Source organism: Heptranchias perlo, chromosome 20 (assembly GCF_035084215.1).
Source record: "Heptranchias perlo isolate sHepPer1 chromosome 20, sHepPer1.hap1, whole genome shotgun sequence".
In the NCBI taxonomy this organism is placed as follows: domain Eukaryota; kingdom Metazoa; phylum Chordata; class Chondrichthyes; order Hexanchiformes; family Hexanchidae; genus Heptranchias; species Heptranchias perlo.
Genome location: NC_090344.1, coordinates 17,808,613 through 17,835,294, shown reverse-complemented (window position 1 = coordinate 17,835,294; position 26,682 = coordinate 17,808,613). Strand labels below are relative to the sequence as shown.

The window sequence follows — 26,682 nt, the reverse complement described above, 5'->3', positions numbered from 1 at the left end:
GCAGCACGGATTTGTTAAAGGCAAATCGTGCTTAACTGACCTGTTAGAGTTTTTTGATGAGGTAACAGAGAGGGTAGATGAGGGCAATTTAGTTGATGTGGTGTATAAGGACTTTCAAAAGGTGTTTGCTAAAGTGCCGCATGGTGGGCTTCTCATCAAGATTGCGGTCCATGGAATAAACGGGGCAGTAACAACATGAATGCAGAATTGACGAACAGAAGGAAACAGATTACTGGTGATCTGTTGTTTTTCGAACTGGAGAGAGGTGTACAGTGGCGTTCCCCAGGGATCAGTGCTGGAACCACTGCTTTTCTTGATATATATTAAAGACTTGGACTCGAGTGCACAGAGCACAATTTCAAAATTTGCAGATGAAACAAACCTTGGAAGGGTAGTAAACAGTGATAAGTATAGTGATAGACTTCAAAGGATATCGACAGGCTGGTGGCATGGGCGGAGACGGGGCAGATGAAATTTAACGCAAAAAAAATGCGAAGTGATACATTTCGGTCGGAAAAACGAGGAGAGGCAAAATAAACTCCAGGGCACAAATGTAAAAGCGGTAGAGGAACAAAGAGGGATTTATGTGTACAAATCGTTGAATGTGGCAGGACAGGTTGAGAAAGCGGTTAAAAAGCATACGGGATCCTGGGCTTTAGAAATAGATGTATAGAGTACAAAAGTACAAAAGTATAGAAGTCAGGATGAAACTTTATAACACACTGGTTCGAACACAACTGAAATTTTGTGTGGGGTTTTGGACACCGCACTTCAGGAAAGATGTGAAGGCCTTCGAGGGGGTGCAGAAAAAAAATACGATCATAATTCCAGGGATAAGGGACTTTACTTACGTGGATAGACCGGAGAATCTGAGATTGTTCTCCTTGGAACAGAAACGGTTTTGTAGAGATTTGATAGACGTATTCAAAATCATGAAGGATCTCGGCATGGAAGATGGAGAGAAACTGTTCCCATTGGTGGAAGGGTCAAGAACCAGAGGACATAGATTTAAAGTGATTGGCAAAATAACCAAAGGTGACATGAGGAAAAACTTTTTTACACAGCGAGAGGTTCGGATCTCGAATGCACTGCCCGAGGGTGTGATGGAGGCCGATTCAATCATGGCCTTCAAAGGGGAGCTGGATCAGTGCTTGAAAGGAAAAAAAATGCAGGGCTTCGGGGAAAGGCGGGGGAGTGGTTCCAGCTGGATTGCTCTTGCAGAGATCTCGCACGGACTCGATGGCGCGAATGGCCTCTTTCCGTGCTGTAAGCTTTCTATGATTCAATTTTATGTGTCGGTTGCAATGCAAATGGAACAGAGCGTGCCATGAATCGATACGACTCTGAGTATCCTCACAAGCAATGTATTTTAAGAGCAACTAATTCTGAAACGTCTTACTTGATAACTCAAGTCGTGCACTCGAAACCAATTTGGTAAAGTGAGACTAATATTGGTGAATGGAAATAGTTGGTGCACAACTTGATATTGCTGTCCACCCGAATAGAAAACGAGATTGAATGGATCGAAGTGGTCTGAAAGGATGGTCGATCGGCTGTGGGACGCAACCAACTTTTACACTGGCTGCCAGCTGCAATAACAGCGGCTCGTTGGTCTAGGGGTATGATTCTCGCTTAGGGCGTTTTATTAAGTGATATGCGGGAGGTCCCGGGTTCAAGTCCCGGACGAGCCCGCATGTGTTTTGCCTTTTAGTGAAAAGTCACCAATTGGCTTCTCACCTCTTTTCAGTTTTGCTGTTGGGAGAACTGAATTATGTCCAGAGGATGTTTGAGCTCCAGTGGACTGAATGCCGAAGTTTCGTCGGCGCAATACACATGAAGCAAATAAAATGTCTCAAGATGATGAGGAGGTTGAAGCTGAATTTGTTTTTTTCCCAATTCAGGCGGATATTAGATGACGGGATAGAAAGCCACATATCCAAGTTTGCCGATGACACCAAGATGGGCAGCATTGTAAGCAGTGCAGATGAAAGCATAAAATTACAGAGAGGCATTAATATGATAAATGAATGTGCAAAATTGTGGCAAATCGATATGAATTTCGTCAAGTGTGAGGTCATCCACTTTGGACCTAAAAGGATAAATCAGAGTACTTTCTAAATGGTGAAAAGCTCGAAACAGTGGAGGTCCAAAAAGACTTAGGGGTCCATGAACATACATCATTAAAATGTCATGGACAGGTACAAAAAATAATCAAAAAGGTTAATGGAATGTTGGTCTTTATATCCAGAGGACTAGATTCAAGGGGATAGGCATTATGATACAGTTATACAAAGCTCTGGTTGGACCACACCTGGATTATTGCATTCAGTTCTGGGCAACGCACCTTAGGAAGGATGTATTGGCTATGAAGGGAGTGCAGCGTCGATTTACTAGAATGTTGCCTGGACTCCACAGTTTAAATTACGCGGAGAGATTACACAAACTGGGGTTCGCCTCGAATTCAGTCGATTAAGTGCTGATTTGATCGAACATTTCAAAATATTAAGGGGAACTGATGGGGGAAATAGAAAAAAAAGATTTCCGCCCGTTAGTGTGTCCAGGACTCGGGGTCTTAGCCTAAATATTAGGGTCAGGATTTTCAGGAGTGAAGTTGGGAAACACCTCTGCAAGCAAAGGGAGGGAGAAGTTTGGAATTCTCTTCCACAAACGGCAGTTGATGCGAGCTCAATTGTTAATTTTAAAACTGAAATTGATAGATTTTTTTTAACCAAAGGCGTTAAGGGACATGGGGCTAAGGCGATAATATGCAGTTAGGTTACATATCAACCAGGATCTCACTGAATTGCGCATAAGGCTCGAGGGGCCAAATAGTATACTTTTGCTCTTCAGCTCCTCATTGTTGCAGAATGATCCTGCATTGTATCGGGAATCGAACCAAGGTCTCCAGCGTAACAAGTAAGAATTCGACCCCAAGCACCATCAATGCGCGCGTTTGTCACAGCAGCATGTGTCCATTTGGAATCCGATCTGAATGAACATGCCGTTCACAGCTGCGGTGGCCGAGTGTTTAAAGCGTTGGACTCAAAATTCAATTGAGGATTTCCTGCCCAGGTTTGAATTCTGCTCGCAGAGCTACTGTTTAAAGATCACTTCAGTGCTGAAATAGATTAATTGGAGTTAATTGACCGCATTTATCTCTCTCCCAGAATGAGAGATTCTCCAGCGAGGCCGGTGCTTTTAACTTGTGTCCAATCTTCTCTTGCAAGATTTCAAGACCCAAGAAGGAATTTCTCCCAATCTGTAACTTAAATTCTGCTAGTTTGCAAAACCTGACATTTATACTCTTTATTTTCTTTGTCTGCATCTCTCCATCTCTCCATGTCTCCGTCTCTTGTCTCTCTGTGTTGTCCCCGATAGACTTCTCAGGCTTCCTTGAACGGCGATGGCTGATCTAACCTGCAACAATAGCAGAGAAGGGTAAAGAAAAAAAAGACTGAGACAGCAGGAAAAGGAAAGGTGCAACCCAGCTGATAATTTCGCAGCTAATGTTTCCACATTCGTGGCTCTTCGTTCTCATGGTGAATGAAAGCAGCAATTTGAGCAAAGTGTACTTCTGGTGGAGTGTAAACTATGACGATGCCGAGACAGACGACAATGTCGTTTCAGAGTAATTCATTCTGTAAAGTGTTACTTGATAATACAAGTCGTACATTCAAAACGAATTTGATAAAGAGAGAATAATATTGTTGATCTGTAATAATTAGTTTAGAACCTGATATTGCTCCACACGGTATATCGTACAAGAAAGCGAGATTGGATGGCCATGGTGTTCTGAAAGGATGGCGGATCGGCTGCGTGGCAGCGAAATTTTACAGTGGCTGCACGGCTCTGTTGCCAGTTGGACTTTGGATCTGATTCTCGCTCAGGGAGTTTCACTGGTTCAAATCCCGGTACGAGCCCCCTTGCGTCCCCATTTTTCGTCAAAAACCAGCAATTGGCTTCTCATATCTTTGAAGTAAGTGCAGAAGGCAGGTTTGACTTATCTCCAGCCGAGCATGTTTTAACACCAGAGGAGAGAATGCAGAGGGTATGTCCACGAAAGACACGTGGACGAAATGAAGATAATCTTTCAAGAGGTTGTACAGATTGAAGCCGTCACATGAATTTATCCCAATTCAGGCGATCTCATGGGTACAGATACAAAAGGTAAAGGAAGCTGCATTGGCCTGGAACCAAACCCCTGGTTTCCCGTCGGCAGGCGAGGGTTCTACACTCAACCACCAATCCACACACGGCTGCAGGCTGCACGTGTAGCGTTGGATACAAGTCTGGAACATGCAGTCTGGCAGAGTTCCTGTGATAAGCCTGCGCAGTCTCCAACCGCGTGCTACCTGTGGGTGACCAAACGAGTGGGTCAAGCATGGTCTTGAAATTCACTGAGATTCGAAATCACTTCAAACCGCCACTGTAAAATGGTCAAATAAATAAGAGCTGTAGTTACCAGGCAGCGTTTACTTTTTTCAGAAATAATGTAAGAATCCAGCCCTATGTACACGTCTAAGATTTCACGGCATGCGACGAATTTCCTTTAAGCTGCCACCTAAATTCTGCTCAATCACAGAATTGGAGATTTATACTATTTTTCTTTGCATGTATCTATCTATCTCTGTCTGCGTTTCTTCACTTTCGCTGTTGATCCCTAATGGACTTATCAGGCTTCCTTCAACAGCCAGGTCTGCAAACCCGGGATGGGAAAAGGCTGTCGGTTCTTCGTCCAATTGTTGGATTTCGACGGGTTGTGTTTTGCTTTTTTCCGTCTCCGTTTTCGGAAAACATAAACCCAGATGGGATTTCCCCTGCTCGGGTCCCGTCACCTGCGGATAATGAGAATGAACCCGATCTATCATCCGGTCCTAATATCTGTATTCTCATTGTTTAACAATAAAATTACGGGGTTACAGTTATTTTCAGAACACATTTTAGAAATTCAGACTTATTCGAAAACTAAAAGCACGTGGGATTAAAGGGCCGGTGGTAACGTGGGCAAGTAATAGGCTGGGGGATAGGAGGCAGAGAGTAGTGGTGAACGGATGTTTTTCTGACTGGGGAGAAATATGCAGTGGAATCCCCCAGGGGTCGGTATTAGGACTATTGCTTTTCTTGTTATATATAAATGTCTTGGATGTGGGAATAGGGAATACAATTTCGAAGTTTGCGGATGATACAGAACTTGGCAACGTAGTAAATAGTGAGCATGATGATAGCAGACTTCAGGAGGACATGGATAGACTGGTGAAATGGGAGGTCACGTGACAGATTTAACGCCGATCAGTGTGAAGTGATGCACTTTTAGAAGAAGAACATGGAGAGGCAGTATAATCTAAATGGAACAATTTATGGGGGGTTCCAAGAGCAGAGGAACCTGGGGGTTCATATTCAGAAAACAGGGCAAGTTGATAAGGCGGTTAAGAAAGCATATGGGATACTTCGCTTTGCAAATAGGGGCATTGAATACAAAAAATGGAAATCATACTAATCCTTACAAATCAGTGTTCAGGTCTCATCTGGAGTATATTGTACAGATCTGGGCACCACACTTTAGGATGAAAAGGGATTGAAGAGGATTCAGAGCAGGTTGACCTGGATGATACCAGGGATGAGGGACTTCAGTTATTTGGAGAGATTGGAGAAGCTGGGATTGTTCTCCTTACAGCAGAGATGGTTAACGGGAGACCTAATAGAGGTGTTCAAAATAACGAGGGGTTTTGAAAGAGCAAGTAGGGAGAAATTGTTTCCTCTGGCATGTGGGTCGGTAACCAGAGATCATAGATTTAAAATAATTGGGAAAATAACTAGAGGGGAATTGAGGAGAATTTTTTTCACACAGAGGGTTGTTAAGATCAGGAACGCACTTCCTGAAAGGATGGTGGAAGCCGATTCCATGGGATCATTCAAAAGGCAATTGGACATAATTGAAGTGGACTAATTTGCAGGGTTATGGGGAAAAATCTGGGGTGTGGGTCTAATTTGGACAGGTCTTCGAAAAAGCCGACACTGGCACGACGGCCGAATGGCCTCCTTCTGTGCTGTAAGATTCTATGATCCGATGATTACCTTTTGAATCATTACAATTGAAGCTATTCAGTGTTGAGCAACGAATAAAATTATAACCGTGATATTCTGCTTTTCCATTCCCTTATGAATATCGCAGATTATACTGTCCAGGCGGGGTGGGTCTGAATGGGGGATAGAGTGCGGAGCTTGGAATGGAAGCCCAGCAGAATGAACTTGGTCTCATCAGTTTTTGTTATTTTTCCGACCAGTTGCCCGAAGCAGGCGATGAACCTTTTTCTCGAGAGAGGATCGTCATTTCAGTTCAGAAGGAAAAAGGTATCAAGAAAATCGCGTAAAACGCACACAGAATGATCCGGGACTTACAGCACATCCCTTTTAAACAGACACAGACACGAAATGATCCGGACATAAATCATAATTATGGGACGGAAGTTTCTCTTACGTTGACCATAAGATTTACTCATTTTACAATGACACCAATGTCCACTCTGATATTTCGCGATCTCACAATCTCACAATCTTAACACCTGATTTCAGCAAACAATGCAAAACCCTCCGTCTGCCGTTTCGAGAAGGATGGGACTTTCACCAGACCTTCTGGGTGGACTGAATGGGAGAAACAAAACTTACACGCAATAACGACGAGGATGGGATTCAAACCCACGCGTGCAGAGCACAATGGATTAGCAGTCCATCGCCTTAACCTCTCGGCCACCTCGTCGCATGCAGAAATATGCGAAACCCCCTTTATTCAAAATTAAAATTCTGGCTATGTTGCCAATCTGAAATAAAAACTGTAAATGTGTGCATCCTCAGCAGGTCAGGCAGAATCATTCGACACAGAAACAGAGTTAACGTTTCAGGTCCATGACCATCACATGAGTATTCCAACTCACTCAACTTGCGCCTTGTAAATGGTTGAACGGCTTTAGGGAGTTAGAAGGTGAGTCACTTGGCGCAGAATATCCAGCCTCTGACCTGCTCTTGTCGCCACAATATTTATGTAGCTGGTCCAGTTAAATTTCTGGTTAATGATGACCACTAGTATGTTGATGGTGGGGGATTCGGCGATGTTACTAACGAATCCCCACAGAAGAGATTTACTGTAATGATTCCAGGGATGAGGGGTATAAGTTTCATGAATAGATTGGAGAAGCTGGGGTTGTTCTGCTTGGAACAGAGACGGTTACGAGGAGATTTGATAGAGGTATTCAAAATCATGAAGGATCTTGACAGAGGAGATAGAGAGAAACTGTTCCAATTTGCGGAAGGTTCAAGGACCAGAGAACATAGATTTAAGGTGTTTGGCAAAAGAACCAAAAGTGACATGAGGAAAACCTTTTCTGCACAGCGAGTGTTTAGGATCTGGAATACACCGCCCGAGGGGGTGGTGGAGGCAGATTCAATCATGGTGTTCAATAAAGAACTGGATAAGTATTTGAAACGAAAGAGAATACAGGGCTACAGGGAAAGGGTGGGGGAGTGGGTCTGTCTGGATTGCACTTGCAGAGAGCCGGCACGGACTCGATGTGCCGAATGGCCTCTTTTCGTGCTGTGACCTTTCAATGATTCTATTCTATTTGTGGGAGGCGATGCGAAGCGACCGGAGCGTGACGTAAATCGACCTGCTCATGTACATTCCCTGATAATAAATCCGAGTGTGATGCAAAGAAGAAATTCATAATTATGGTGCATATCTTTTATATTATACTGACGATAAGAGGTACTCGGTTCACCAGGGCGCCATTGTGCACATTGATTGATACTTCACCGAGATCACCCTTCACAGTCCCAACACCTCCGTCTCAGAAACAGTTGGGTGGCAATCCAGACTTAGCTGAATTGTGCAAACAGGTGTAAATCAGCAATGCGGAAAAGCACTTCCGATCAAAGATGGGTAATTGGTGAGGCGGCGAAAATGGAAAGGTCTCCAAATTCTGGCAGCAGTGAGATTCGAACCCTCATAATTCAGAGATCGAAACCAGCATCTGAAACAGCGCAGTTACTCACGCACATGGTCAGCCATTGAGATCGGATGACAAAGCTCATAGAGCTGAAACGTTTCCTCTGGTTCTTTCTCCACAGGTGCTGCCTAACCTGCTCAGCGTTTTCAGCATTTTCTGTTTTCATTCTTGTGATTTCACAATGGCTGTTTTCCTGAAAACACCCAATTTGACCCAAGGACAAAGCTCACACTTCACTTTCCTCACGCGCTTAAAGTCTGCCGTTTCCGAACTAAATCTCCTCCACGCCGAACATTCAAAGGACCTTTCGCTCACGGCCAACCTCCTGTTATCGACACTTTTTCACCATTCCCGCTCTTTTCATTTCTCCTCATTCCTTTTCAATCGGACATTTCCACAGACCTATTAAGATCAAGCGGAACATTTCCGACTTTCCTGCACCGCCCAGATTGCCAAAAATGCACATTTCAGCCGTCTTTCGCAGCAATGTCGCGCCGCCCGTCTCTCCCGCACATCAACTGCTCGGGGAAAAGCTCGAACGACCATGGAAACAAAACCCAGTTCTTCAGTTAACATCCCCCGTGTCACAAGATACCCCATGGAAATTTCACGGAAAAGTATGCGCTGTCCTACCGAATGCCAGCCCTGCTTTCTTTGAGCTTGTCTCTGGAGCAGATCGAAATGTATCGACTGGTTTCAAGGCACAAATGATAATTGGTGCGAGCGGGACATGTGCCCCCGAGAAACAGCGGTCGATGGAGAGCAAACTTAAAGGCGTAAGAATGTGAAAGTGAATGTTAGAGTCGGCAAGGCCGCAGGAAAGTCTCAATGAAATGAACGATGATTGTGGAAGGAAGGAAAAGCTGGAAGAAGCGGCGGGTCTGAATTTTGGATCATCCAACAGAGACACATGAGAGAACAAAAACAGGATACAGACAAAGGTGCTGGGGCAGAAAGACAAAGCACGAAATAAGAGGAATGAAAAGGGAGTGTAAGAAAGAATGGGAGAGAGGGAGGTGAAAGAAAGGAAGAGAGAAAGAAAGATAGAAGGGAGAGAGAAAGTCAAGCGTGCAATACTCAGCCCGCAAACGGGCGCTGCTCCCAATCGGCTACACTTCGCCCCACAGACCCTCATCCCATTCACACCGTCCTACAATACACTGTCAATGTTGTGCAGTGAAACAGAGAGTTTAAAGGCATAAAGACAAACACACCATCCTACAATACACTTTCAATACCTGTGCAGAGAGACAGAGAGTTTAAAGATACAGAGATACTTACATACTATCCTACAGTGCACATTAAACATCCGTGCAGTGAGTCACAGAGTTTACAGGTACAGAGACACTCACAGCGTCCCACAATACACTTTAAATCATGTGCAGTGAGACAGAGCGTTCAAAAGTTATAGAGAAATTCACCTTTTTGTTTTTCAAAAGTGGCACATCCCAGAAGCAAGAGAGAGCGTGGGTCAGTCTCCCTCTCCTGATAGAGCTGAGGCTTGTCAGTCAAGAGTCCCCTCCTCCCTGTATTGGCAGTGGAGGAAGTGCAGAGTAGATTTAATAGAATACCATCAGCCTGACCGAGGTTAGGCTGACTGGCCTGTAATTACTTCATCTATCCTTTTCTCCCTTTTTATACAACAGTACAACTTCAGCAGTCCTCCAATCCTTCGGCATATCACCTGGAACCAGGGAGCATTGGAAAATTATGGTCAGAGCCTCCGTTATTTCCTTCCTTGCTTCTGTTAACAGCCTGGGATATATTTCATCGGGGTCTGGAAATTCAGGTGGAGTGATCTGGGGTCTTCATTTTCCTCTTTGCAAAGATTTTCACCGCAGGTCAAGATCACAAGCCGAAGTCCAAATTAGGACTACTTCCGGGTTTGAACCTCAAATCGCGAATTATACACTGACCCCAACGAGCCCAGAAACAAGAACGTGTCTTTAAGTTAACCCGTTGCTGACACATTCTCTGAGAAGTCTGTCTGCACAATGAAAGGGCGTTTCAGAAGAGTCAATCTGATATCCGTTTCCTCCTCAAACCTGAACAAACACCAATTCCAAAGTGTCATTTTGTCGCTTAATTCCACAAATTAGGTAAAAATAGTTAGCTACGCAAGGCACTGCTGGGAGTTGAACCCAGGATCTCCTGTTTACAAGACAGATGCTTTAACCAACTAAGCCACAGCGCCCATTCATGGCTACTCAGTCCCACCTCCTCTCACTAATGTCTATCAGCGATCCGTCACTGTCTGTTTGGGTTTCAGACCGTTTCATCTTTGTCTGTTTCGCTTGTCCGTTCACCTGTGCATCCCGATGCTGCCTGCATATCTCGTTGTGTTTATCTTTGTGTGTCCATCAATGCGTTGATACACCGATGATTATGTGTACTTATGTTTGTTACATTAAATAAATTACCGGTTTAGACAATTCTCGCTCTGAAAGTGAAGAACTATTGAGACGAACTTTACAGCAAAGTATTGTTCATTTTGGTGCTGAAAATAAAAAACCGTAAGATGTCCAAACAGGGAAAAGGAGAAAAACCTTTTAGGCAAAATGAGGACAACAGTCAAGATTTTTACCAGTATATTAAGTGAAAGAAGGGAGGCTTAGAGTAATGTGGGCCGCTTAAAGACAGATGGAGGTGATATTGTAATTGAAAATCATGAAATGTAGAGTTGCTAAATATTTACTTTGCTTCGTTCTTCACAGAAATAAATGAGCCTAACATATCAGAGATATGAGGAAAACTGTAAATATATCAAGGGGTTTCAGTATAAGTAAAATAATGGCAATGGAGAAAATAATTAGATCAAAGATAGACAAATCTCCAGGCAAAATAAAGGAAAATCCTAAGATGTTTTATAAGTATATTAAGGGTAAGAGGATGACTAGGGAAAAAATAGGGCCCATTAGGGACAAAAATGGCAATCTGTGTGTGGAGCCGGCAGATGTAGGTGGGGTTCTAAATGAATTTTTTGCATCTGTTTTCACTATGGAGAAGGACGATGTTGACATAGAAATACGGCAGGGGGACTGTGATATACTCGAACATATTAACATCGAGCGGGAGGAGGTATTGGCGGTTTTAGCAGGCCTAAAAATGGATAAATCCCCAGGCCCGGACGAAATGTATCCCAGGCTACTGTGTGAGGCAAAGGAGGAGATTGCGGGGACTCTGACACATATATTCAGAACCTCTCTGGCCACAGGGGATGTGCCAGAGGACTGGAGAACCGCTAATGTAATACCATTATTCAAGAAAGGGAGTAGGGAAAAACCGGGGAACTACAGGCCAGTGAGCCTAACATCAGTGGTAGGAAAATTATTGGAAAAAATTCTGAAGGACAAAATTAGTCTCCACTTGGAGAAGCAAGGATTAATCAGGGATAGTCAACATGGCTTTGTCAAGGGAAGATCATGTCTGACTAATTTGATTGAATTTTTTGAGGGGGTGACTAGGCGTGTGGATGAGGGTAACGCAGTGGATGTGGTATACATGGATTTCAGTAAGGCATTCGATAAAGTCCCCCACAGGAGACTGGTCAAGAAGGTACGAGCCCATGGAATCCAGGGTGCCTTGGCACTTTGGATACAAAACTGGCTTAGTGGCAGAAGGCAGAGGGTGATGGTCGAAGGTTGTTTTTGTGACTGGAAGCCTGTGGCCAGTGGGATACCACAGGGATCGGTGCTGGGTCCCTTGCTGTTTGTGGTCTACATTAATGACTTGGATATGAATGTAAAAGGTATGATCAGTAAGTTCGCTGATAATACAAAAATTGGTAAGGTGTTAAATAGCGAGGAGGATAGCCTCAGTCTGCAGGACGATATAGATGGGTTGGTCAGATGGGCGGAAGAGTGGCAAGTGGAATTTAACCCGGAAAAGTGCGAGGTGATGCACTTTGGAGGGACTAACAAGGCAAGGGAATATACAATGAATGGGAGGACCCTAGGCAAGACAGAGGGTCAGAGGGATCTTGGTGTGCAAGTTCACAGATCCCTGAAGGCGGCGGAACAGGTAGATAAGGTGGTAAAGAAGGCATATGGGATACTTGCCTTTATTAGCCGAGGCATAGAATATAAGAGCAAGGAGGTTATGATGGAGCTGTATAAAACACTGGTTAGGCCACAGCTGGAGTACTGTGTGCAGTTCTGGTCGCCACACTACAGGAAGGATGTGATCGCTTTGGAGAGGGTGCAGAGGAGATTCACCAGGATGTTACCAGGGCTGGAGCGCTTCAGCTATGAAGAGAGACTGGGAAGATTGGGTTTGTTTTCCTTGGAGCAGAGGAGGCTGAGGGGGGACATGATTGAGGTGTACAAAATTATGAGGGGCACAGATAGGATGGATACTAAGGAGCTTTTTCCCTTCGTTGAGGGTACTATAACAAGGGGACATAGATTCAAGGGAAAAGGCGGGAGGTTTAGAGGGGATTTGAGAAAGAACTTTTTCACCCAGAGGGTGGTTGGAGTCTGGAAATCACTGCCTGAAAGGGTTGTGGAGGCAGGAACCCTCACAACATTCAAGAAGCATTTGGATGAGCACTTGAAATGCCATAGCATACAAGGCTACGGACCAAATGCTGGAATATGGGATTCGAGTAGACAGGGCTGATGGCCGGCGCGGACACGATGGGCCGAAGGGCCTCTATTCCTGCTGTATAACTCTATGACTCTATGACCTGATGGTGACCATCCCAGGGGACTGAGAGGACTAGGTGAGGAAATTGTACATGCTTTAGTCATGATCGTTCAAACTCTCTTGATTCAGGAATTGTTCCTTCGATGGAAACAATTTCAATGTCAACCCATTATTTGGGATGGGTAGCAGTGATGATGTTGGAAATTATAGACCCATTAGTCTGACATCCGTTGTGGGGAAGTTGCCAGTATCCGTTATTAGAGAAGGAAAGATTGAGCACTTGGATAAACATGAATTGATCAGAGAGAGCCAGCATGGATTTGTAAAGGGTAAGTCAAGTCTAACAAAACGAGTTGAACTTTATGAAGATGTAACTAACGTGGTAGATAATGGAGTGTCCATGGTTGTTATATGATATTGACTTCCAGAGGTATTCGATAAGGTACCATATAAGAGACTGTTAACGACAATGACAGTGCGTAGAATTTAAGGCAACCTAATGAAATGGGCAGGGAGTTGGTTAGAAGGTGGGAGACAGAGACCCGGCATATAAATGACGGAGACGAAGGAATAGAGAGCCGTATATCCACGTGTGTCGCTGACACCAAGTTAGGTGTCACAGTGAGTCGTGGAGATGGAAGCATAAAGTTGCCAAGGGAAATTGATAAATTAAGCGAGTTGGCAAAACTGTGGCAGATGGAGTAACATAGAATTACATAGAATGTACATCACGGAAACAGGCAATTCGGCCCAACTGGACAATGCCGGTGTTCATGCTGCAAACACGCCTCCGCCATCCCCATTTAATCTGACCCTATGAGCAAACCCTTATATTCCTTTCTCCTCCATGTGTTTATCTCGCTTCGCTGTAAACGAATCCATGCTATTCGCCTGAACTACTCCTTGTGGGAGCGAATTGCACATTCTAACTACTCTCTGGGTAAATGTGTTCCTCTTGAATGCCATATTGAATTAAATAGTGACTACCTTATATTCATGGCCCCAATGATTTGGAGACCCCACCTCCACAAATGCAAACACATTATCTACGTCTAACCTATCAAACCCTTGCATGATCTTAAAGTCCTATATCAGGTCACCCCTCAGCCTTCTCTTTTCGATGCAGAAGAGCCCCAGTCTGTTCAAACTTTCAATATGGAGAAGTGTGAGTTCATCTACTTTGGACTGAAGCAAGATAGATCAGAGTATTTTCTAAATGGTGAGAAGCTAGGAACTGTGGAGGAGCAGAGAAATTTAGGGGTCCAAGTACAGAAATCGCTCAAAGCCAGTGGAATGGAAGAAAAATTAATTAAAATGTCTTATGGGATGTTGGCCTTAATTTCAAGGAAGCTGGTATTCAAAGGGGAGAAGTATGTTACAGATAGAAATCCCTGCTGAGACCCCATTTAAAGTACTGCATTCAGTTCTGGGCACCACATCTCAGGAAGGAAATATTGGCCTTGGAGGGGGTGCAGCGCAGAATGACCAGAATGATACCGGGGCTAAAATGGTTAAATTATGAGGGCAGGTTATGCGGAGGTCGGTCCTCATTTTTCTCTTATGGATCCGGCCCCATCCGTTTACTGTTGACGGGAGCGCGTCTGATACTAAGTCAGTCAGAATCGGATGCAAATCACATAACCGGCACAGCAGCTCTGGAACTGGCGACTGGTTTTACATTGAGTCTTTTTTATGGGATAGGCTGTGCATTGTTTGTATAATAATAATAAGTTTGATACAATGAAGGTTTTTTCAGTTATTTTCCATTTCCAGCCTCACCAGTTTTATATAGTAACAGGTAACAATGTTTAAGGGATGTGATGTCCAGTGTTGGTGGAATCAGTGTAATTTAACTTGATACATTGAAGAATCTCTTGTCTATCCCAGGCTCTTACCTTATGTTTAGACCCTCACCAAGTTTAAAATCGGTTACTCACTGATATAAATAAACCAGTAACAACCCCGAAACCTCAGCGGGTATATTTGTTCCGATAATTAGTGACGTTCGCAATTTCCATTGAAATTCCAATCAGCAAATCCCAGAGGCTGTTTCGGGTTTGACAAACTGTGAAACAGATTGTTTTAAAAGCCGAAAAGAGGGAAAACCTGGTGGTTGATACAAAGTTTTATACAGTATCACTTTCTGTTTCAGATTTACAATTTCTCTTTGTGTGTTGCTGACAAGAGCGGCTATAATAGAGCCCAGTGACTGGGTCATGAGCTGCACTGAGACATTGGCCTGTGTTACAGACCGACTCGTTGGACCTGCTCATTTCGACTCATCTCATTGTCAGGAAACGGGAAATTACTGAAATTGAGGCTGGTGAATAACTGCTCGAAACACCAATCCTCTCTACCACTGAGGACTGAGTCTTCCGACAAACAGGGATTTTCAATCGTGCAAGTTTCATTCACGTATTCTGCTCTTCGTTTCCCTGATCTGATTGGTGCGCCTTTCCCTTCAATTCACGACTTACAGGAAAAACTCGATTTTACAGTCGATTTTTGAGTCATGACATACAGTGATATTTCAAATAATTGAAATCGCCCCTTATTAACCCCAATATCGTCCCCGACACGTTTGACAAATGCAAAGCGGCTTCAATCGCGGTTTTGCTGACACAACTCGTTCAAAGATACTGTCGGTAATTGGAGAGTTTTTCAAGTCATGACACGAACATAACAGTTCGCACTTCCGTTTTCCCCAAGTCGCTTCAGATTCATGTGGAATGATATCGCTCTGGCGGTTAAATCCGTTCCCTCTTTACGAATCCACGTTTGACCCCGTGTCTTTTAGTATTTTTGATAAGCGATACCAAATCGGTTTGCCCCGTATTGTACGTTACTTTTTAAATATTACAGATAAGCAGAGCACTTGAGCTGTCACAGCCGTGACATTCACTTTTCTCCCTCTCCTCTCGATCTCCCCGGCAACTGCCACGAACCACAATCTTCTGTCACACTTCTCCATCAGGAAGTTCCGAGCCTCGGTTTTCAAATGAAATAACGCCCATCTCTTCAATCAACGACAGCCCAGGGAGAGTTTCTCAGTTTCGTCTCACACTTTCCCCAAATCCTCCTTAAAGTACCATCAAAAATTGTCCCTAAGTTAATAATAATATAATTAAAAGTTCTTATCTTCTGGGGTTTTGTTTCAGATTCCAGGGCTTTTGAAGGTCACTGCGGATATTTAACGAAGCGCATCTTGATTGGAGGCTTCTTGGAGAAATCGGAGAAAGATCTCGAAGCTCTTGTAGCGCAAGCGGTCAGCGTGCGGCACTTTTATCAGCTTCAGAAATGCCCAGGTTGTGAGTTTCAGCCTCACCGAGAACAGACGAACATTTTACTCCGAACATTTTGACTGGAGTTCAAGGTGCAACTGGTCTGTTCCATAACGCATCTGCTTCTTAGTGTTCCCATGTGGGCACTTGGGTTCCTCTGGCCGACCATCTTGCAACAGTAGGTGCGAGTTTGCTTGTTTATGGGGGGAGAGGGGGGCTATAAGCGGCAGCTGATGTGCCAAAGGGGCCGGTGCGAAATCTTTAAATCTGAAGAACCAAACACACAATTCTTCTTTTCTTTAAGCGGATATTCATCGGGTGGAAGTTTCGTGTGGGGAAAATTTGGAAGGGAAATCTGCTGCCTGGTGTCACTCTGTAACGGATGAAATTATTCAGCTTCCAGATGTTAATACATGAAAGGTCGAGAGGCCTTTTCCAACTCCCGTGTGGGGCAAGTTTAGCTTTTGAGCCACTGGATAAAGGGTTATTTTAATTGGTGCTAACGAATGAGAAGACATTTGGCACAAACAAGAAGAATTGTAAACTCAAGAGTTAACTGTCCATGTTTCTTACATCATGTTCAACAGAAACAAGGATTCTCCTCAACACGTCACTGACAATTTTATAAAAGGGATCTTCAACTCAGTTCGACGTTCACGAAGGATAATTCAGAGTCCTACCATAAATTTGTACAATGGATCTTTTTCGTATATTGAGCCTGGGTCGCTCAGTCGGTAGACTCTGAGATTTCTATAAGCGGCTCGTGATTTGAGTGTGCAGAAATCAAATCCTTGTTCAGGCAATAAACTTTGAAACAGCTGGCAAGTATCTATGTTTGCGGGACAAATGATGCCTGCGATGTGTTGTCAAAGCTTCGGTGGTATATTGTTTCCCAGGGATCGGCAGTATTGCGCTGTCTGAGGCGGTATTTGCGGCCTTCCGCCAGCAACCTGTGATTGGAGGGAGCGGGGCCGGACAGGCGGCCTGAATGTCGTTGCTGTCGTGGCCGCACTCAATCCGGGAGCTGGGGAACATCGAACTTCGAAAAACGGATGTGTTTGTTGCCGCGGTTGCCATGCTGTTTAGAACTATAGTTATTAACCGATGCAGCTCTTCAGGGTCCTTTAAAAATCTCTCACAAATCAACAAAAACCAGTCGCAATGAGTAGCTTTGAGAGGAGATTTCTGCACAGGCAGGGCAGGAAACTGAAGTGAGGGAGATATATTTTCGGTATCTGTGTAATGTTTGAGTGTGTGCAGAACTGGACAGAGAAAGGAAAATATACCGGTTCTGTATTTTATTCATATTTCACTACAGAGTGAAATCTTGCGCGTTTTCATATTTATTGATTTTTAGTGGATGACGTTTTGAAAATGTTTCCGCCCGGTTTCGAACCGGGGACCTTTCGCGTGTGAGGCGAACGTGATAGCCACTACACTACGGAAACTCTGCTGTGCAAACGGTTATAGGAAATGCTCGGAAGATAGTTGCCGTCTTCAAATGTTCTCAGTGCTGGGAGACGGGGCCGGGTCCCATTCAGGGGATTAAGTTTTACAAAATAGTTTGTTGTATTAATTTCGCAAAAATCATTAAACTCAGTAAAAAGACGAATAGTTGTTCAAATCGCCATTAATCAACCAATAACTTTCTGTTTCAGACTGACGGAATTCCAGCATGTTTTTCATTCATTCATTCACCAGGCTGAATGTGGAAAGTTCAGAGGGGAAGTGAAAAAGGAAATGAGGGGCAAAGAGAGAGTGTGAGAATAAACTGGCGGCCAACATAAACTGGCATGTAAACATTAAACGGGCAGTAGGAGCCGTACTCTGATAAGGGACCATAAAGGAGAGCTATTCATGGAGGCAGAGAGGATGGCAGAGATATTATATGAATACATTGTATACGTCTTTACCAAGGAAGAAGATGCTGCCAGAGTCTCGGTAAAGGTAAATACAGTTGAGATCCTGAATGGGCTAAACATTGATAAAGAAGAGGTACTCGGAAGGCTAGCTGCACTTAAAGTAGATAAGTCACCCGGTCCGGATGGGATGCATCGTAGGCTGCTGAGGGAAGGAAGGGTGGAAATAGCAGGAGGTACTGACCATAATCTTACAAACATCCACAGATACGGGGGTGGTGCTAGAGGACTGGAGAATTGCAAACGTTACATCCTTGTTCAAAAAAGGTTGTAAGGATAAAACCAGCATTTATATGCCAGTCAGTTTAACCTCAATGGTGGGGAAACTTTTAGAAACGATAATCCGGGACAGAATTAACAGACGCTTGGACGACTGTGGATTGATTAGGGAAAGCCGGCATGGGTTTGTTGAAGGCAAATCGTGTTTAACTAACATGATAGAGTTTTTTGTTGAGTTAACAGAGAGGGTAGATGAAGGCAACGCAGTTGATGTGGTGCATATGGACTTTCAAAAGGTGTTTGATAAAGTGCCGCACGGTAGGCTTATCAGTAAGATTGAGGTCCATGGATTAAAGGGGGCAGTAGAAACATGGATGCAGAATTGGCTAAGGGACAGGAAGCAGAGAGTAGTGGTGATTGGTTGTTTTTTGGACTGGAGGGAGGGGTACAATGGTGTTCTCCAGGAGTCAATGCTGGGACCACTGCTTTTCTTGATTTATATTAATGACTTGGACTTGCTTGTACAGGGCACAATTTCAAAATTTGCAGATGACACAAAACTTGGAAGGGTAGTGAACAGTGTGAAGGATGGTGACAGACTTCAAGAGGTTATATATTGGCCTGTGGCATGGGCGGACAAGTGGCAGATGAAATTTAACACAAAAAATGCGACATGATACATTTCGGTAGGAAGAATCAGGAGAGGCAATATAAACTAAAGGGCGCAACTCCAAAATGGGTATAGGCCCAGAGAGATCTGGTGGTTTATGTGCACAAATCGTTGAAGGCTTCAGAGCAGGTTGAGAATGCGGTTGAAAAGGTATACGGGATCCTGGACTTCATAAATAGAGGCATCCAGTAAAAAAGTATGGAAGTCATGATGAACCTTTATAAAACACTGTTTCGGCCACAACTATGGTATTGTGTCCGGTTCTGTGCACCGCAGTTCACGAAAGATGTGAAGGCCTTACAGAGGGTGCAGGAGAGATTTACTAGAATGATTGCAGGGATGAGGGAATTTAGTTACTTGGACAGACTGGAGAAGCTGGGGTTGTTCTCGTTGGAACAGAGAAGGTTGCGGGGAGATTTGATAGAGGAATTCAAAATCATGATGGGTCTAGACAGAATAGATAGAGAGAAACTGTTCCCAATGGTAGAAGGGTCGAGAACCAGAGGACATAGATTTCAGGTGATTGGCAAAAGAACCAAAGGTGACATGAGGAAAAACGTTTTTAAATAGCGAATGGTTAGGATCTGGAATGCACTGCCCGAGGGGGCGGTGAAGGAAGATTCAAAGGCAACTGGATAATTGCTTGAAAGGAAAAAAATGCAGGGCTACAGGGAAAGGGCGGGTGAGTGAGACTAGCTGGATTACGATTGCGTGGAGCCGAAAGGCCTCCTTCCGTGCTGTAAACATTCTACGATTCTATGAGATTTGAGCGTCGCTGGCAAGGCCAGCATTTATTGGCCATCCCTAATTGTGCTTGAGAAGGTGGTGGTGATCCAGCTCCTTGAACCGCTAAAGTCCGTATGGTGAAGGTTCGCCCACAGTGCTGTTAGGAAGGGAGTTCCAGGATTTTGACCCAGCGACAATGAAGGTACGGCGATATATTTCCTAGGCAGGATGGTGTGTGACTTGGAGGGGAACATGCAGGTGGTGTTGTTCCTATGTGTCATATGCCCTTGACTTTCTAGGTGATAGAGGTCGCGGATTTGGGTGATGCTGTCGATGAAGCCTTGGCGAATTGCTGCAGTGCATCCTGCAGATGGTACACACTGCAGCCACGGTGCGCTGGTGGTGAAGGGGGTGAATGTTTAGGGTGGTGGATGGGGTGCCAATCAAGCGGGCTGCTTTGTCCTGGATGATGTCGAGCTTCTTGATTGAAGCTGGAGCTGCACACATCCAGGCAAGTGAAGGGTATTCCGTCACACTCCTGACTTGTACATTGTAGATAGTAGAAAGACTTTGGGGAGTCAGGAGATGAGTCACTCGCCGCACAATACCCGGCCTCTGACCTGCTCTTGTCGCCACAGTATTTATGTAGCTGGTCCAGTTAAGTTTCTGGTCAATGGTGACCCCCAGGCTGTTGATGGCGGGGAATTCGGCGATGGTAATGCCGTTGAATGTCAAGGGGAGTTGGTTAGGTTTTCTCTTGTTAGAGTTGGTCATTGCCTGGCACTTGAATGTTACTTGCCACTCATCAGCCCAAGACTGAATGTTGTCCAGGTTTTGCTGCACGCGGGCACGTACTGCTTCATTAGTAGAGGGATTGCGAATGGAAATGTACACTGTGCAATCATCAGCGAACATCCCCATTTCTGACCTTATGATGGAGGAAAGGCTATTGATAAAGCAGCTGACGATGGTTGGGCGTCGGACACCGCCCTGAGGAACTCCTGCAGTGATGTCCTGGGGCGGAGATGATTTGCCTCCAACAACCACTACCATCTTACTTGGCGCCAGGTAAGATTCCAGCCACTGGAGAGTTTTCCACCTGATTCCCGTTGACTTCAAATTTCCTAGGGCTTCTTGAAGACACATCGGTCAAAAGGTGCCTTGATGTCAAGGGCAGTTGCTCTCACCTCACCTCCGGAATTTAGCTCTTTTGTCCAGGTTTGGACCAAGGCTGCAATGAGGTCTGTCGCCGAGTGGTCCTGGCGAAACCCAAACTGAGCATCGGTGAGCAGGTTATTGGTGAGTAAGTGCCGCTTGATAGCACTGTCGACGACACCTTCCATCACTTTGCTGATGATTGAGTGCAGACTGATGGGGTAATAATTTGCCGGATTGGCTTTTTCCAGCCGATTATGAACAGGACATCCCTGAACAATGCTCCACTTTGTTGGCTTTCCACCTTGGTTAACAAGTGACAGTCTAAACTTAAATGAGTTTGCTGTGTTTTCCCTGTGTTGAATTGTCACCCGTTCTCATTTTACAGGCGGTATTTTAGGACTTGGTTAAAAATGTTCCGTGCTTGTGATACAAGTAGTCTGGATTCCCACCTTCGTAATACAGAAGGGCAACGGCTGCTCCACTCTATCATACAACCCCAACTAGTGCCGCCTCAGCTAAAGTACATTAACTAGTGCCCCCCACTCTTGTACACCCTCAAGTGAGTAGATACAAAGAGTGTGTGTTTGTTTGACTGTGATGTTTATGCAACAGCAGCCGCCATTCTTTCCGTTGCTATAGAAATTTTGTTAGAGACGAAAATCGAATCCCACCCTGACAGTCCTGAAGCATCAATGTCCGGACTCAGTGCACTCGGCCATCCTCTATGTCAGTGTTGTCCAAGAGAAATTGCTGACTAGCCGCAGGTGTGGCTATGGTGGCATTGTTTAAGTCACATGAACGAATTTTAGCAGAAAACATCTTGCACGCGCACAATATACAGTGAGATGTACTTCATATGTGTCTGTTTCATAACAAACATCTCCCACCATTCAGTTACCGAGGAAGTAAAGGACTCACAACGATCAAAAACATTCGCACTCTGCTTTTCACAATTTTATCAACAACACACAAAAAGTTTAAAGTCCACATGCGAATATGAGTATTGAGACCATAGGCCTAAAGACCGTGTCCATGACTCATTTTTATTTAATAATCGCAATTGCAATGAGCCACATCTGGATTTCCATTTCGCCAGATGAGTCTCGTGGCAAAGGAATTGGAACAACTGGTCAATGCCACAATGGATTGATTCCACGGGCCGTGTTCTGCTGACCCCAAACACTACACATTCTTACAACCAATAAAAACAAACCTGCCGGAGACGGATGTCGGGTTGGGTTTCTGGAAGTAGCAAATCAACTGTGCAGAAAAAAAAACGCCTCCAGCCTAAGGCACAAGAAAGAATTTCGGGCAAGCAAAGGACTGATTGTGAAGATTGAGGATTCAAAACCACAACACCAGGGAAACTGCGATCTGAATACAGCGACCTCAACCGCTGGCTCATCCTTACTCCAGAATCTCTAATTTACTGACCCCGATTTTCTCAGTGAGGCCCAATGGCAGTTTCACTCTCTCTGATTCTCGCTAAATCCTGCTGGAAGGCCGAGTGATCAGTATATAAACTCCCCGGAGTTTCCTCTGCCTGTGCTCGGTGTATGGGGACGTTTGGTCGGGCCGTGGTATCCAGTTTCCCAGGGAAGGGCAATAATGCTCGGTCTGAGACTGCATTCGCTGCTTTCCATCGGCAGCCGGTGATTGGAGAGGGCAGGGCCGGACAGGCGGCCTGAATGACGCTGCTGTCACGGTCTCGCTCACTCCGGGAGCTGGGGAACAGCAAAAAAATGATGGGATTGTTGCTGCTTCTGAGATGCGGCTCAGAACTGCTGTTGTTAACGGAGGCAGCGCTGCAGGATCCTTTAATGATCCCTCACAAATCAACTGAAACCTGTCGGAATGTGAATACCATTTTACTTTTCCAAAGTAAGGGGAGTGACATTCATCACGGAAAAATGGGAAACAGTTTGCCTCTCGCTCACTGCAGAAATATCCACGTCACAGCGAGACAGCTCTCCGGCAAACCGTGAGCATTCTCTTCGGATCTGGTCTGTCACGAAGAATTCTGATTACCTTGAAGCCAATCTCGGTTTTGTATTTATTGTTCGTGTGCCTGCTCTCCGACCGCAGGCGAAATGTTGGAATATCAGCCGTGCTCAGCTGACAGCAGCACTTTAGAAACCCGGCAATGCGAGACAATGAATGCTAAGGTAACAGTCACCCTCTGTGAGTGGAATTGAACCACCAACCATTATTAATTAACAGGAACCAATTGCGCTATAGAAACACGACGTCTTGCGCACCGAGCGAAAGCTTCAGCTTGTAGTGATCAATGTAACAGCGGTCTTACCATCAGTTTACTTTTCCAAAATAAAGGGTGTGCAGCTTGCACGAGTGAAAATCTGTGCTGTGTTATTTCTGAACTTCAAACTCCCCTTGCCCCGAAATGTCTGTATGTCTGTATGTTGGAAGACTCAGTCACCCAATGACAGACAACATTGATTTTTCGAGCTGTTATTCACCATTCTCTATTTCAGTAACGTTCTGGTTTGCTGAAAATGAGATGAGTTGAAATGAAAAGGTCCAACGAGCCGGTGTCTACAAAGTTGTCTCTTGCACTTCCAGTGAAACGGACGGCAGTTTTCTCTTTTAAACCAGTGGTTATGATGTTAATGTGCCCGAGAAAGACTGAATGACAGCGGGTGACTCTGGGCCAGAGTAAAGTTCAATTAAAATTTATGATTGCCGAGTGGCTGGACGGTGGATTTATCCCAGTTTGAACTCGGTGAAGTTACAAATCTAACGACAAGAGTTTGGGCTGGAGACGGAATAGACTCAATAAGCAAATTTAATTACGCTGATTCCATAAACATTGCACACCACAGCCCTTAAAAATTGAGACCTGTTTCTATATAAAACTGGAGAGGGTCTAAATAGAAAGTAACAGAAAAAGCCATTCATTGTATTACACTGAATTATGCTGATTACACAAACTTTGCACACCACACCCTCCAAACATTGATACCTGTTTCTATGTAAAACTGGAGAAGGTGTAAATAGAAAGTTACAGAATAAAACAACATTGAGGTATCAAATTTAATTACACTGATTCCACAAACATTGCTCAGCACATCCCTTAAATACTGATATCTGTTTCCATTTAAAACTGGAAAGGGTCTAAACAGAAAGTAACAGAAAAAAAACATTGATGTATGAAATGTAATTTTGCTTTACTGCGCAAATGCTGAACAGCCAATCCCTCAAACACTGTCCCGACATAAAATCAGTCGCAGAGCCCTGAGCCGCAGTGAAAATGCTGCGACCCAACGTCATTCAAACACTTAGTCTTCGGATCTGAAGTCAGATGCTGCAGTTCTGCCACCAGCTCCACAGGAAACTTGTGGATCCGAAATCCATATGGATGGCGATCGGTACTGACCACCACCGCGCTTCTGGGAGTGCAGGGGACGAAAGCAGCAGCCAACCAAACTTCCTCACCAAAAGCGCAGGAATCCTACTCCTGAGAGATTCACTTCTTTAAACGTTGTTTGGATTCAGTGAATTGCGATATAATTCAATCTTTAATTGCCCTCCGCTCTGTCAGTTCAGGATTTTATTTAAACCGATAATTGGAGTTCTGTTTTATAGAGTGCCGGTTGTTTAAGCATTTCTCAGTCCCACTATTACCATTAATAACACTTTTTGCTGCTAACTTCTGTTTGATACAAAGCACCGGTAATGTGAAATTGATCAGCGGTTGCACCAGGTTACTGGTGTGATAAACACTGAGCATTTTTAAAAATACTTACCGTGTTGCGGTTTCGGTATTATCGCGATTATTACGTTTGCCTCACACGCAAAAAGCCCCCGATTCGTTCCCGGGCAGAATTTTTTCATTCTTTTGGAACTTGCTCCAGATGTACCTCCAGGGGCGAGTTTCTTCTCCTGTGTTGATAGGTCGACAATTGGCTGTTCCTGTTCAATTTAACAACGGCTGCACCAAACTCCTGGTCTCATACACAATGAACATTTCCAAACAGTCTCCTAAAATGCAGTCGGAAAAGCGTTTCACAAACAAAACAAATCATTATTAAACTTATGAGTGTCACTCGGTAACCATGTTAGGGTTTCTTTCAGTCTGCAACAAAATGTTATAGGTTGGTTAATGGTGTTTACAGAAATATTCCTCTTTTCGTAGAGTTTATTTGGTTTCATGTAATTAATTATATCAGTGTAAGCGCTGAATCATAACCACGAGCCCACCAGGCACCTGTACGGACAGTTCACCCAATCCGGTTACTTTGATCATCTGCCCTAATCTGGCAGAAAAATAATAGGATGAACAGCCCTTGCCTGTGAAAAGGTGTCCTCTCCCCTTAATGAAACTAATATCTGCAATTGATGGACTGGAGCGAATTGCGCTCGAAGCAGTTCTGGAAAATGCGCAATGCAGCCGCACAGGAATTCCAAATGAACTCTACGTGGAGGAAACGGAGTGACAGAAGCAGAAGGAGATGCCACGTGAAAGATTTGGGCCCAGACCTGCTGCATGAGACTTTAAATGTTGTCAGCCTTTAACTGTAGCTCACAGTGTGAGAACTGTCATTATTATAATTAGCCCTTTATATATCTTCTTGCACTGCATCTCCTCAATAGCCCCGGGTTATCACAGCATCGCTTTCTGCAAATTAAATCCCAGTGTGAAAACATATACAATTTCAAACCTAAGCAAAGTGTTTGAGATTGGAAGGAGAGTGCGAGTGGGGGTCATGGGCCTGGGGGGCAGTGAGATCATCTCTGAATGCTAAGATATTCCGCAAAGCAAAGAAGCAGGGAGATGAGACCTTTGCGTCTATTTTTCCCGGTATGTGCAAAATCCATCCCTTCTCAATGGCCAGCACCATCCTTTCCCTCTCCCTGCTGACCAGGTCAAGATGGGTTTCATGTATTCGCTGTGTTTGCATCAAGCATCTAATTCAACTGGCAGCTGGAGGTGCAGAGGAAGCAGGAAGGAAAGAAGATTCAGAAACAGGAGATTCCACGTGAAACGGGCCGAATCTTGTGTGTGCCAGTTGCTTCAAATGATCCACGGCAGCCCTGCGTCGCCTCGCTGATTTCCCAGGAGCTGCATCGATTCGGCCCGTGCGTGCGTGTATTGTGGAAATGGAAACAGAGCCACCCGCTGCTTGTGGGAGTATTTCACCTCAATTTTCCATTTCACGCGCAGGCCTATCCGCACTCGGTACTGTCATGGCCTGAACACGTCTTTCGTGTTCTCATAGAAAATGCCACTTTTGCGAGCAGCTTGTCTGGACTGGAATGCACTGAGCTGGGACACTGGGAGCATTCAATGAATGAAATCAGCACTTCAAACAGAAAACATTCTTCACTCACTCATCCTGATACATTCGGGTCTCCATACTTGAATTATTCTTTCATTTATTGGAACATAGGAACATGAGTAGGCCATTCAGCCCCTCGAACATCCAGGTTCATACATCCTTCCTGAGGTGGGGTGCCCAGAATTGAATGCTGTCCTCCAGATGGGGTCTTGCCAGAGCTCTGTGCAGCTTTAACATAACTTCCACCCCTTGGTATTCCAGCGCTCATGAGATAAACGGGGAGAGTGAGAGCTCAAGATGGAAAGCGAGAGTGAGCAAATGGGAGAGAGAGAGAGGAATATGCATTGCACAAACCGTCGCTGTGTCGCTTTCTCAGGAGCTGCTTTGAATCTCCACTGAGCTTTTGAACCACTTACTGCACCGCAGCAAAAGTTCCAAAGCAGCATATGGGTAACGTGAAATAACCTAATCGATAGCCGATTTGTGGCGCCATGGGTAGCACGTGGGACTTCTTCTAATCACTGCAAAAGTTGTGTGTCCAAATCTCACCATCGTTGAATTTTAGCTCAGGGTTCGGTGATTTCGGCGCTGGGAAGTGAAATTTTGCATCAAAACCTCAACAGGATCATTAATGCCCTTCAAGGAAGGGAAACAACCCCCTACACTTCCTCTTATACAAGTGGCTCCAGTCCCACCCGAATTTATAATGCTTAATCCACTCTGAGCTGGATTGGCGAAACACTCTCAAGAAGGAGGCTCATCATCTGC

At 44.6% G+C, this 26,682-nt stretch overlaps 4 non-coding genes across 4 annotated transcripts; 1 reads left to right on the top strand and 3 right to left on the bottom strand.

The window, feature by feature from the left end:
* Window positions 1-1,602: 1,602 nt before the first annotated feature.
* Window positions 1,603-1,691, top strand: trnap-agg (transfer RNA proline (anticodon AGG)). The gene is given in 2 exon segments: window positions 1,603-1,638; window positions 1,656-1,691. It is a non-coding gene; the product is annotated as a tRNA-Pro (tRNA).
* Window positions 1,692-6,675: 4,984 nt separating this feature from the next.
* On the bottom strand, window positions 6,676-6,757 carry trnas-gcu (transfer RNA serine (anticodon GCU)). Its single transcript has one exon. It is a non-coding gene; the product is annotated as a tRNA-Ser (tRNA).
* Window positions 6,758-10,120: 3,363 nt separating this feature from the next.
* trnat-ugu (transfer RNA threonine (anticodon UGU)) lies at window positions 10,121-10,194 on the bottom strand. Its single transcript has one exon. It is a non-coding gene; the product is annotated as a tRNA-Thr (tRNA).
* Window positions 10,195-17,300: 7,106 nt separating this feature from the next.
* On the bottom strand, window positions 17,301-17,373 carry trnav-cac (transfer RNA valine (anticodon CAC)). Its single transcript has one exon. It is a non-coding gene; the product is annotated as a tRNA-Val (tRNA).
* Window positions 17,374-26,682: the final 9,309 nt, after the last annotated feature.